This window comes from Gasterosteus aculeatus, chromosome 21, assembly GCF_964276395.1.
Source record: "Gasterosteus aculeatus chromosome 21, fGasAcu3.hap1.1, whole genome shotgun sequence".
Classification (NCBI taxonomy): domain Eukaryota; kingdom Metazoa; phylum Chordata; class Actinopteri; order Perciformes; family Gasterosteidae; genus Gasterosteus; species Gasterosteus aculeatus.
The window spans coordinates 4,170,914-4,183,327 of NC_135708.1; the positions used below are offsets into that span (position 1 = coordinate 4,170,914).

At 44.9% G+C, this 12,414-nt stretch overlaps 1 long non-coding RNA gene across 1 annotated transcript in view; it reads right to left on the reverse strand.

Moving 5' to 3' along the window:
* Positions 1–8,509: 8,509 nt before the first annotated feature.
* Positions 8,510–12,414, reverse strand: part of LOC144390403 (uncharacterized) — a 111,098-nt gene continuing 107,193 nt past the window's right edge. The window contains exon 2 of the long non-coding RNA XR_013454442.1: positions 8,510–8,855. This is a non-coding gene — a long non-coding RNA (uncharacterized LOC144390403). The remainder of the gene's footprint in view (positions 8,856–12,414) is intronic.

Sequence of the window (12,414 nt, forward strand, 5' to 3'; positions counted from 1 at the left end):
CAAAGAGGAAATGCCTCGACGCTTCCGGTCATGGATCGTAAAACGCCGTGTGCCGGCGTAGCGAAGAACAATGGGCTCAAGCTAACTGCTAACCCACAACGTGGTCAAGCTATCAGCACCCCGCAAGCCCCGCTATTACCCCAGTGGAATTACCAATGAGACCCCGTTAGCCGCTAGCAAGGCAGCCCACGTGGTCCGGGTTGGACTACTCACCAACACCTTAATATGCTACGGTTTTACAACCCGACGCCGGAGATGATCAGTCTCCAGTTCGGATTCTATACATATATATACACTGTTAAACAATCACATACACATAGTAAAACATAATTTGGAACATCCATACATCAATCAAGCACATGCACCCCGCAACTCAAACACTCACGCACCACGTACTAACACTCACTCACACTCACACCAGCATTCAGATGTATATACACTATCATTTACACTAAAGCGCATATCCGCCACCCACCCCCTTCTAGACAACCTATATACCTAATTCATAGGATTTCTAGGGAGTGGAAAATGTTAAGCAGATCTTACCAGTCGATGCTGGATTTCTCCTTTACTATAACCTCCACCAGTCGCCGCTGGATTATAACTTTACCAGTCGATGCTGGATTATCACTTTACCAGTCGATGCTAGATTATCACTTTACCAGTCGATGCTGGATTATCACTTTACCAGTCGATGCTGGATTATCCCGTATGCCAATCCCGTAGAGCAAGCTCCCCCCCCCCAATCTATTAAATCCTGCAATACCTAATTGTGAAGGACTTTATGCACAGAGAGGGGAAATGAAGAGAAGAGTCTTCCCTAAAGACGCCGTAATTATTGTGGGAAACCTAGTGGACAACATGCGCATCGTCACACCTCATGCGAACCCCCTAACCAATCCCATACGGGTCTACTTGTATGATTTTATCCTGCTGGTCTTTATGTCTCAGCAGACCAGTTCGCCGCCTGGATTTTTCTAACGCTCTAAGTGTGTACCTGAACGCACCAAACGCGCGTGTTTGGAATTTCTAAAAGCCGGCTCCCATTCGCATTCACTTTGCAAAAGTATGCCCCCACTGTCATTCAATATCAGCTTATTATATTCACCCAAGTCATTAATGTACTAGCCTTTAGTCTTTAGCATCTAAGGCCTTGCCTCATGGCCGACTGCCAGCACCACTCTAAGTCTTCCTAAACCTACCTATCACAGAATTCATGAAAAAGGTGGTTTTACCTTGTTTGTACCCGTGGTACTTGCAGTCAAACCTCTCAGCAACGCCTTCCCCCAACGAGAGCCCCACGTTGGGCGCCAACTGTTAAGGTTTCGGAAGCTCTCGAGGGAGGACTCAATCCTTTGTTCTCGTCCCGGCCGGAAACGAGGACACGAATGAGTCAATTCGTTTAAATTCAAAAATCAAAAGTTATTTAATAACTGAACAACGTAATAGGGATTACTATTACAAAGTGAAATACTAAGCGAACAGTGGAATATTTCGCGAAATAGAGAATCCTCTGAGCAAGTCTGAAGTGACTTATCAACGCGGCTGCAGGAGAAGTTCTAACAGTCTTTTCCCCGCCATGGTCCTTTGAAACCTCTTGAGGTGTGTCTTCTTTGGTGCATTTGAATGTCATTGGCCTCTTCTCCAAAGGGTCACCTCCTCCATTGTCCCCTTCACGTCGAGGTGTGAAGCTGCAGCTGTAACCTGAAACCTCTCTGTCCTAGCTGTCCCTCAAATTCCAATGCACTCAATGTAGATACAGTGGCTTTATGCCTCAATGAGTGAACCCAACAAAGCATACATCGTTTAAGTCTTCATCTTATAACTAGTATACTTTCATTACAACAACCCATCATTAATGATCACCGTTCATCACACTTCATCATAAGATCTAAGACAGTTCATGTGGTTCCATTCTCAAGACATTTGCCTCAGTTGGCTGCCTCGCAATAAGTTGTTCATTTTATTACCTGACAGGAGAAAAAACTCCCAAAAAACCCTCCTTGGGGATAAAATTGGGAGAAATCCATAAAGAACGGCAATTGGCATCCGTCCCCAGGTTTTAACATCACATTGTAACAGAATGTTAATGTGTGCAGTGTGTATATGATTTAAATGACTATGAATTGTGTTTGATTGAAATTGCATTCACTTCATCTAACATGTTAATGTAATAACTAATATCTAACATCACACAAACTATAATTCTAACACTAAACATTATTACACGTACTATAATTTCCTGACTAGGGGTGCACTTCTGGCTTAAATCCCTAACACTGCCCGTTGAGAGTGCGTTTGGGGACCTCCGGTGCCCGTTGCCGCCTCTTTCTCCTGATCCTTCAGGACGTCCTGGAGAGTGCGAGCAGGTTCCTCTGCGGTGGCGCACTGGCTCCAGTGGTACCAGGTATCACCTTTCCCTCTCAGCCTCACTGCATGTGAGGATCTCTCCTCCCCCTGGTATGGTCCGGTCCACCGCGGCTCCGACCACTTCCTCTTAATGACCCTAAGGAGGACCCAGGCTTCCGTGTGGGGGTTGTGGGCGTTCTGATCTCCCGTTTTGTCTCACACCTGGTCTGCAAAATCTGAAACGAGAGCTCGTACATCGTTATACGACATGCATACTCACCTGGTGGAGCTTCCGGGTTGGGCCTAAGCTTCAGGCCGGCACTGGGTCCAGGGAACTGTCTCTCGGTGGTCAGTTCGTACCCTGATTTACTGAGCTTCTAAGGACCATTAACAGATTTTAGCCAATTTTTGTTTGTGCCCCACATGAGCCATCCCATGTGCCTCCTGTAAACACTTGTTTCTGATGCCCGGCGGCATTACTGGGCGACCATCAGGGGACCTCCAGAGGCCTCCAACCTCTGTAGCCCCTCTTTGCTTCCACACCGTTTTCTCCTGAGGACACGCCCCCTTTTGGACTTCCTTAATTTGTTCCTCGTTAAGTTGTGGCCCCAACTGTCCCTCATCTTCTGCACTTACCATTTGGAGCCCAATTTGGTAACCTGCAGCCTGTTTTGCAGCTTGGTCCGCTGCCTGGTTTCCCTTGGCCACCATACTGTTGGAGTTCTCAAGTCTCGTGGCTGCACCACCCACTGACCATTTGTTTGTCCATTGTCATTGCAATGCAGAACCGTTCCATCCATTTTGGGTTTTTTGCAGTTGTTGTTGTAGTACCGTGAGTGACAGCATGGGGTCTGCCCTGCTCGGGGGTGTGTCACTGAGAGGCATCTGCCTCATAGCCCCAGTCCTCCAGTGTGGGGTACTGTCCTCCAGGGGGCGGTGCAGCATGTGCGTTGGGAGCCCATGCTTCCTGGGGTGGGACACCTCTACCCCTCCCCTGTCTTCTTTTACCAGGACACTCCTTAACCTGGTGCCAACAACCTCTTCCCCATCTGCGTCTGCCTCTTCCTCCTCCCCCTGCATATGGACCTCCTCAACACGCTCCTCCCCAGCAGTTACCTCCATAGCCTCCCCTGTAACCACCCCCTTGGGCTGTCCCATACGACGTCTCCTCCCATGGTGGGAGTGGATACAAATCAGGGGCGTTACCTCCAGCTGGGGCAGCCTGTGCAACCATCTATCGCTCGTCTTTCCCTTTCTGCTCCTTGTCGCTCACTTCCTGTCTTACTTTGGCGAGCTGGAGCTTCAGCAGTCGAGCCTGCAGCTCCTTTAACTGTTTATCTTCCCCTTTCGCTTCTTCTGTCGCGTCTTGTAAATGGTGTAACAAATGTCTCTCCCACACAGCAGAGTCACTACCTGGCAGGTCTGTGTTAGTCATCATTTTAGCTTTCACACTCTCTGGTACGCCCTCCAGTACCGCCTGTCTAAACCATTCCCTGTGCACTCCCGCAGTGCCTGGGTGATGACCTGTGTGTTTCACCCATGTTTCCTTACATTCGTTCAAATAAGCGCGCTGTGTTTTTCCCCAAAACAAATTTCTTTCCTGCTGCGCTGAATTGGTTTTCATGTTTATTTCTATTTGTTCTAATAATTTTTCATCATATTTTAAATCCTTGATTCAAGTGTTACACTTAAAAAGAAAGTAGTTCAGCGAAACTAAAAGTTGCAATGTCTCATCAACCTGTTAGTTGATTTCATAAAATCTACAACCCGCTTGTTCATGTAAAGGTTTTTGGCCGACCTTTGACAGCCCAGTAATGATGAGCTTATTCTTCTAAACTGAAAAGAAAACGGAACATTTATCCTCTTTATTCTTTATATATCATGGTATTCAAGAAAGATGCATAAACCTAATTATATCACTAAATGATGGCACTCAGGATTAACTTTATTCAACAGTATGTGTGTGCGCTTCTTAAAGTGAGGAGGTATAAAACCTTGTTGGCCTCCACCGTTGCTCCCACACATCTTCTCACTGCTGTGACCTTTTTACTCCCATAAAACCCCCGCTGCTTCAACAGAGATTTATTACGCTTATTCTAGCCGTTGTTGCTTTAAAGACTTTAAATCTTCTTTTTCTTTCTTCAATGCATGTCTACAATTCTACTACTTTTAAATCAAAAGTGTAGTAATAGCTTGGAGAGCTTAAAAAAAAGGCTCTGCAGCAGCAGACTTGTTGTTTGAGAATCAGTCTCTCCTTTTTTTTTTTTTTTCTACCCTCGTATGGAGGCGGTTTATCTGAATTACACCGTTCTCGGTTGTGTGACGTCACGAGAGGCGCCGCCGCTCTCTCCGGGGTAGTTCAAATAGTGCGAGGACACCGGGTTCAAAATGTAAACAAAGGTTTTAATTTACGTCCTTCAGATTCAACAGAAAACAGTCAAAACAGGGAGTAACTCAGGCTTCGGTCGATCTTTGCCGGTAAAACTTAACTAATGTCTTGTCTTTGGAGGGGAAACGGAAAACCTCTCGGTCTCTCCTGCATTCGGGAATCCTTCTGTCTTGGTCTGCTCTTCTGCAGCTCGTCTCTCCTCCCTCAGCGGTGTGTCTTCCGCCCTCATGGAGGCCTCCAGGTCGTCACACCCTGGTGGGTTTCAGGCATGAGGGGAATGCTCTTTCGGGGTTTCTGGGTGGAGTTCCTACCTCCACCAGCAGATGGAGCCATAGTAGTTACAGCCATCGCCGGTGAACGCGTCTCCCTTCCAAGACCGAGCCTCTCGTGACATCACAGTTGTTTTTGTCTACAGCTTTACTTTTTATCCAACACGAAAACCATACGGACCTGAAGTCCTCTATTTTGTCAATTTCTTTGTAAAGTTTCCTTTTTCCCCAAACATTCACCTTCTCACATTTTGCTATCAATGTTCCTTTGATCAGACGTTTGCTCCCATCATCCAGATACTGTATCAAGTGTATCGTGCACTTTACACTCAATAAGCAGCACTCAACAATTTACAGCCCATCTCTGAGTTTAGGAGGAGACTCAAAAAACTACAAACATTAATACAGAAATCGGACCCTATATACAACAATTCTCCTTATTTCTCATCTCTTCATTTTCAATGCCTGTTTCCCCTCTTTTTAGTAAATCAATCTCTCCGCCGCCGTCCTCCACTTCTCCATCGAATTCACCTTCCATTTATCAGCAGTCAACCAGTTTGGATGTATTTTACCGGAGCAGACAGCTGTGTTCTGAAAGTTTATACTAACCTAGAGTCAACGCGTCTGTGAGTTAATGTTAACCTCTCAGACTCAATTATTAAAGCCGCAAGTTTATGCTTTAACCTTTCGGTCTGTCTGCGTTCTCAATTCCTTAGAACGTACTTCCAAAACTTATTTCTTTAAGTGCATTTCTCCACACATTTATTTATTTATTAAATCACTCCTCTCTCTCCCCCTCCACACAAAGCGCGCTGTTTATTTTACTGTATCCCAGCACCTCTCCAAGGGCTGCACAAGTCTAGGAATCAAACATACGGTTTTTAAGGAACTCTCTAAACCTGGGTGACCAGCCCCCAGACCTTCGGGGGTCCCCAGATCCCCAGGAGTCCACACCTAGCAAAATCAGCCCTCGTCAGGGTTTGAAGGGGGGTTACCAAACCGGGGACCAGACCTTCGGGGGTCCCCAGATCCCCAGGAGCCCACACCTAGTGAAATCGGCCCTCGTCAGGGTCTGAGGGGGGTTACCAAACCAGGGACCAGACCTCCGGGGGTCCCCAGATCCCCAGGAGTCCACACCTAGCGAAATCAGCCCTCGTCAGGGTCTGAAGGGGGGTTACCAAACCAGGGACCAGACCTTCGGGGGTCCCCAGATCCCCAGGAGCCCACACCTAGTGAAATCGGCCCTCGTCAGGGTCTGAGGGGGGTTACCAAACCAGGGACCAGACCTTCGGGGGTCCCCAGATCCCCAGGAGCCCACACCTAGTGAAATCAGCCCTTGTCAGGGTCTGAAGGGGGGTTACCAAACCAGGGACCAGACCTTCGGGGGTCCCCAGATCCCCAGGAGCCCACACCTAGTGAAATCGGCCCTCGTCAGGGTCTGAGGGGGGTTACCAAACCAGGGACCAGACCTTCGGGGGTCCCCAGATCCCCAGGAGCCCACACCTAGTGAAATCAGCCCTTGTCAGGATCTGAGGGGGTTGCCAAACCAGAGACCAGGATATTGACTCTGAATCAATTCCCTTAATTTATGTCGGATTTACGATCCCGTGAAACCCGCAGGTATCCACTAAACCATAGTTAATTTATTTATTCCCAATCTTCAGCGCCCTTCGATTCCTTTCCTTTGATGGTACACCCAGGTACCCACTAAACAACAGTAATCACTTCTTTTCTGATTCCAGACCTTAAGCACTGCAGTACTTTTCCCGTACCCGGCAACACGCAAACAAACACTCGGCGGTGTTCAACCCATCGATGCATTTTTAAAATTCTTTTCTTTTTTCTTTTTAGAGAATAATATTAATTTGGCTCGTACACCACCAATCCACAACGTACTCCTTACTTCAGCTTATGCAATATGCAGAATTAGATGTAACAGGTTTCTGCTTACCTTGTTTTGAGGCCGACCTGGGAGTACGTTGCGTTCAGCAGGTGTAAGCGTTTTAGATCGAATCTGCCTGTGCACGAAAACCTCTCATCCCGGACGAGCCCCCAAATTGTCAGAGTCTCCGATCCCCCCGAGTTGGTTGATGAGACGAATCGCAGCACGTTGATCAATTAAAGTCAAAATTTAACATTTATTTAGAAGAGAGAAAGATTACATGAGCAATTCTCCGCAGACATCTGTCTCTAACTGTTGCTTGCAAGCAGGAGGTCCAACACACCAGCACGTATCTCAGCGCTCGGCGTAATGACGTCTCCGAGCAGTGAAAACGCTGAGTTTTTATACACATGTGAAGAACATTCTCCGTGCCAGTTACGAGAAGCTACAAAGCAGGTTGAGATAAGAACCCAGGTGAAGCTGAGGGCAGCACACACACACACAAGATCCTCCTCAGTGGCCGCTGCAAATCATTATTAATTGACATAAAGTAAAAACGTGGATACGGAACTTTCGTACCGAATAAGATATGAACCAAGGTCATGAACAGAAGTTCTTTGTTTTGAAGCGTCTATGAGATCGAGTTGACCGTCCTCCCTTCTCAGGACACAGCTGCAAAGCAACATTTTGTATCATGCTGCTCTTTGCACATCAGGGTCAAATACAGGACACGTGAGACACGGCTTTAGCACAAAACAATGTTATAACATATTTTATAGTACATGCATCTCACAGCAGCGATGAGGATCACAGAGCTTCATGGATTAGAGTCTCATGATGAAAACAACAGGGATCCATTTGAAGATGGTTGAATGCATTTACATAAGGATGTTCTGTAATATCACAGTAATAATGCAGAACGTGACGTCAGCAGTCGGTGCCTCTGTGGTGTGAAAAACCAAACAGGGAACTAAATAAACTAACTAGTGTGTTTCTTCTGTTTGTTTGTGTTCATAGTACATGTGTTGTTGGTTCATTGTTCATTTTGAAACATGGAAACATGCACATTGTGTGAATACTGAATGGTCTGTATCTGCTTTATCTTTATGAAACAGTTTAATGTGAATGTTCCTTTGCACACGTCCCATGAAGCTTGATCTGTAGCATGACGTCATTTCTCCCGTTTGAATTCACATCTGGTGAAAGTACAGTGACAGGTCCATTTCTTATTTGTTATCCATTCATCTTCTTCATGAATATATTCCAGCACCTCGTCGCTGTGTGACGCCTGACTGACAGTCTGTGGTCGTCTGTAAGTAGTGGTAGAAGAAGAAGAGGTGCTCCATGTGGACATGAAGGACAAAGCTGTGTGTGAGAGTGATGTAATGTCCATGTCTCCATGCTGCTCTGACCCCCCTCCTCCTTTCAGGGTGGAGCCTGATGGAGTCCGATGGTTGAGACCAGGTCTGAGGAAGTGTAAGTGTGCTTTGATTCATGAAGATTCAACCATCTTCACACTGTGACATCACTCATTCACCTCTGTGACGTCATCATCAACGTGTCAGTAGATGAACACATGATTAATAACTGCAGCTGTATTGTGTCTTGTTCTCTCATCAGATTCCTGTGAACTCACAATCGACACAAACACAGTAAACAAACACCTCAAACTGTCTGACAACAACAGGAAGGTGACACGTGTGGAGGAGTATCAGTCATATCCTGATCATCCAGACAGATTTGACTACTGGCCTCAGCTGCTGTGTAGAACTGGTCTGACTGGTCGCTGTTACTGGGAGGTCGAGTGGAGAGGAAGTGTTCATGTATCAGTGAGTTACAGAGGAATCAGGAGGAAAGGAAACAGTGATGACTGTTTGTTTGGACACAATGATCAGTCCTGGTGTCTGAGCTGCTCTAATGGAGGTTACTATGTCCGTCACAATGAGACAGGAACACCCATCACCACCTCCTCCTCCTCCTCCTCCTCCTCCTCCTCCTCCTCCTCCTCTGGTAGAGTAGCAGTGTATGTGGACTGTCCTGCTGGCTCTCTGTCCTTCTACAGAGTCTCCTCTGACACACTGATCCACCTCCACACCTTCAGCACCACATTCACTGAACCTCTTTATCCTGGGTTCAGGTTCTGGTCTTATGGTTCCTCAGTGTCTCTGTGTCCTCTGTAGGAGGGAGAGTCTCCTCCTGGTGGAGAACCTTCCTCTCTGCTCACCACATAGTTCAGTCTGTACAGCTGATGGTGGTTCATGTGGGTGTAGATGCAGGTGGAGCAGGTGAGGGGTACCTGAGCTGGTCTGGACTCTGGGGGGTCCACAGCTCTCTGGGACTCAGATGGAAGTGTGAAAGAGCTCAGCTTAATGCTGCTGTGCTCCTTCAATCAATAGATGATCATTTAGATATTGGCTCCAAATTAGGCTTTAATCTTCATCTTTATGTGTTCAAGAAGACATTTTATAAGACGCTCTTTCATCTGTCCCCCCATATGAGACACATGTGTCCTTATGTGTGTGTGCGCTTCATCAGCAATAATAAAAACAAGGTGAAGAAGGAAAATATGAATGTGTAATTCTTTTTGAGCCCATTTTAACTTCAAATCTCTCTAAATCTGTTGAGTGAAATCAAATCTAATTTCACATAATCAGGTTTGTTTTGAACAAGAAGCTTTTTAATGGTTCAGCAAACCTCTCAAGGAAATATTGAATATGCGTTACTTGTGTTTTTATTCCCTATAATGTCATTTACAACATTTACTCCATGTGTTACTTTAACAAAAATAGAATTGTTTGGCTCTAATGTTAATAAATGACTTTTATTGGAAACAACTGTACATGTTTAAACAGGCCATCAAATAAAGATGCTTTCAACACGCTGTATTATTTCTTTTGACATGAAATACTCTGATCCTTTTTAAAGATGCTGTACTATTGACTTTTGTACTATTTCCTCCATAAGATCTGTATTTATTCTACAGCCCTGTTGCTGTGTCAATAGCACAGAGGAAACATTGGTGGTGCAGCATGTTGAAGAAGGAAGTGAGTAAATAAAGAAATGAGTAATGAATAAGTTGCTTTATTAACCTTATTAACCTTCACGCAGAGCCGTCTCACAACAACACAAACTACTGAGCTCGCTACTTCAGGTGCAACTTGAAGCTTTCATTCTGCACCAAATATCACACTTAAGTCACCAACAAAAACACACAAAGCACAAGCACACATTTGATAACAGGGTGGAGTTTATCTCCTCACAAAGTGGAGTATTGAAAGTGTTAAATGGGATTTCCCGCCAAAATAAAAGACAAGCAGCAGCAGCGTTGCCACTAAATGCAATAAAACACGCGTTGTGCAGCGTGGACAGAAAGAGGAACGGCTTTAACTTTCCATCTCTTAATAACATGGTTATTGTAGCTGAAAGAAATGATTACAATAAAGTACATCCTCATTCTGCTCTAAAGCAGGTGTGTCAAACTCATCGTAGGTCACTTTGATCTCCAGCCATGTCCAGGGCTGATATGAAGGTCCAAGGTGATTCTATGTGGACGTTTCTCCAGGTTTCATGGCTCGGCTTGACCTCCTCACGCACAAACGCATGAGGACCGTCACCGACTACTTCCTGGCTCCCTGATGGGAAGCTTCCGGATGCTTCTCTTTTTGAGGTGAATGCTTTTAATTTGTGTCGTCAGTGAAATGGATTCATGAAGATGATTCAATGAGAGGACGATCGGGATCAATCTCTCTATGAATAAATGCTACTGACTGATTAATGCTCAAAACAAGCTCACATGGGACAGTATTACATATTATATTTGGACTTCCGTGACACTAATGCACACTTCATATGTATTTGTGTCATATGTATGTATATTACAGAGTTTGGGTAACCTTCAATATTTTTCTCCATAAGATATTTCTGGGCTTTTTAGGAGAAAAGAACAAGTTCCTGTTGTCATGCAGAAGGAAGTATTAGAATGTGACTCCAGAGCTGAAGTCATTTAGTGAGTGTTACACACTAAATGAAGACATGTCCAGGGGGCCACATGTGAATTGAGTAGATGCATCTGATTGTTAGTGTTCATCTATTTTCATTTCAGGATGTTGCATTAATGCTCATTCAGGTTTATCGTCAGCTTGATGTGGGAGCTATTATTTAGTTACTTATTCTTGAATATAGTTGGATTAATTGTTTGGGTAATTGGATCACTAATTGGCTGATGCTGTGCGCACCTGGAGGTTACTTGGGGGCACAGCCAGGTGGGACCAGCATGCACCTGGGTGACTAATAGTGTTTAGCAGTGAGACAGTGAGACAGAGCACTGCATAGGAAGGCAGACAAGTTGTATCGTATGTGTTGTGGATCCTGTGGAATAAAGGCGAAACAAAGGAAAAGATCGGCCAGACAATCCGCTTTCTTACTGCGTGACAGAAAACAAAAACTAGGTGCAGCAGTGACCCTTTGATTCAAATTGTTTGATTAGGATGATTTTTATGTGAATTATTTTCTTTTTCTGTTTTGTGTTGTACATTTTTGGTTTAATCCTCTTGTAACCTTCTTTTTTTGTCATCCTTCCTAGCGGCTGTAGGCTGGTGGTGGCGCCGGTGGTGTGGGTGGTGGTGGTCTTCCTCGTGTGTCGTGTCCCATTGGATTTTTGTGCGATCACTGGGTGAACTCTGGTTTGGTTTTCTCTAAGTTTGTTCTATTCATTTTCCTTCCCCTTCACCGGCGCTTCTCACCATTAGGCCTTAGCGATTAGTTTTCTTTTCTTATTTTGTGATGTTAGATTTTACGGTAATGTATATTTATAGAATAAAAATGTTTTTGTAAACTGGGAACCACGAGCCCTTGCCTGTTGAGTGGAACGAACCAGTGTGCTTTAAAAGCTCTTGGGCCAATCCCAAGTGGCGTTGCCGGTAGAATAGGAAACCATTTCACCACATTACTTTTACTTTCTTAATTGGCTTTATAGTTTGAATTTAATTATGACTTTAGGGATTTTACCTTAAGATGATCGGGTTTTGGGGGTTTCCTCTTCTCTCTCCTGTGGAAGTGTTTATGCCGTATTGTATAAGTTTAATCTCAGGTTTCATTGAGTTGGACTTTTATTTTGAATTTGCTCAAGTCATAACTGGTTTGATTTTCTTGGAGCAGTTTGAGATTTTTTTGGATAATTTGACCTGTATTGATAGCGTTTTGACCTGTATTGTAGTTATTACTTTGACTCAGCGTTTTCATTGACTGTCTCACTTTCAGATCCTGTAGTTTACTTTGCATTGCTGATTTCAGTTGTCGATCTGATTCAACATGTTTTGTAGGTTTCATTAGTTTAGACTTTACATCATTTGTCTCCTCATAGTCAGTGACACAATAGCTCCTGGGACAAAAGGGACAGCTCAGGGTTCTTTAGATACACCAGGTTGCATCATGGTTACTTTTACAAGGACCAGAGAGCAGATGAAGAGCAGATGGAGCCCAAAGAAAGAGAAAGGGAGTGGAGGAGGATGAAGAGATGCTTGAGA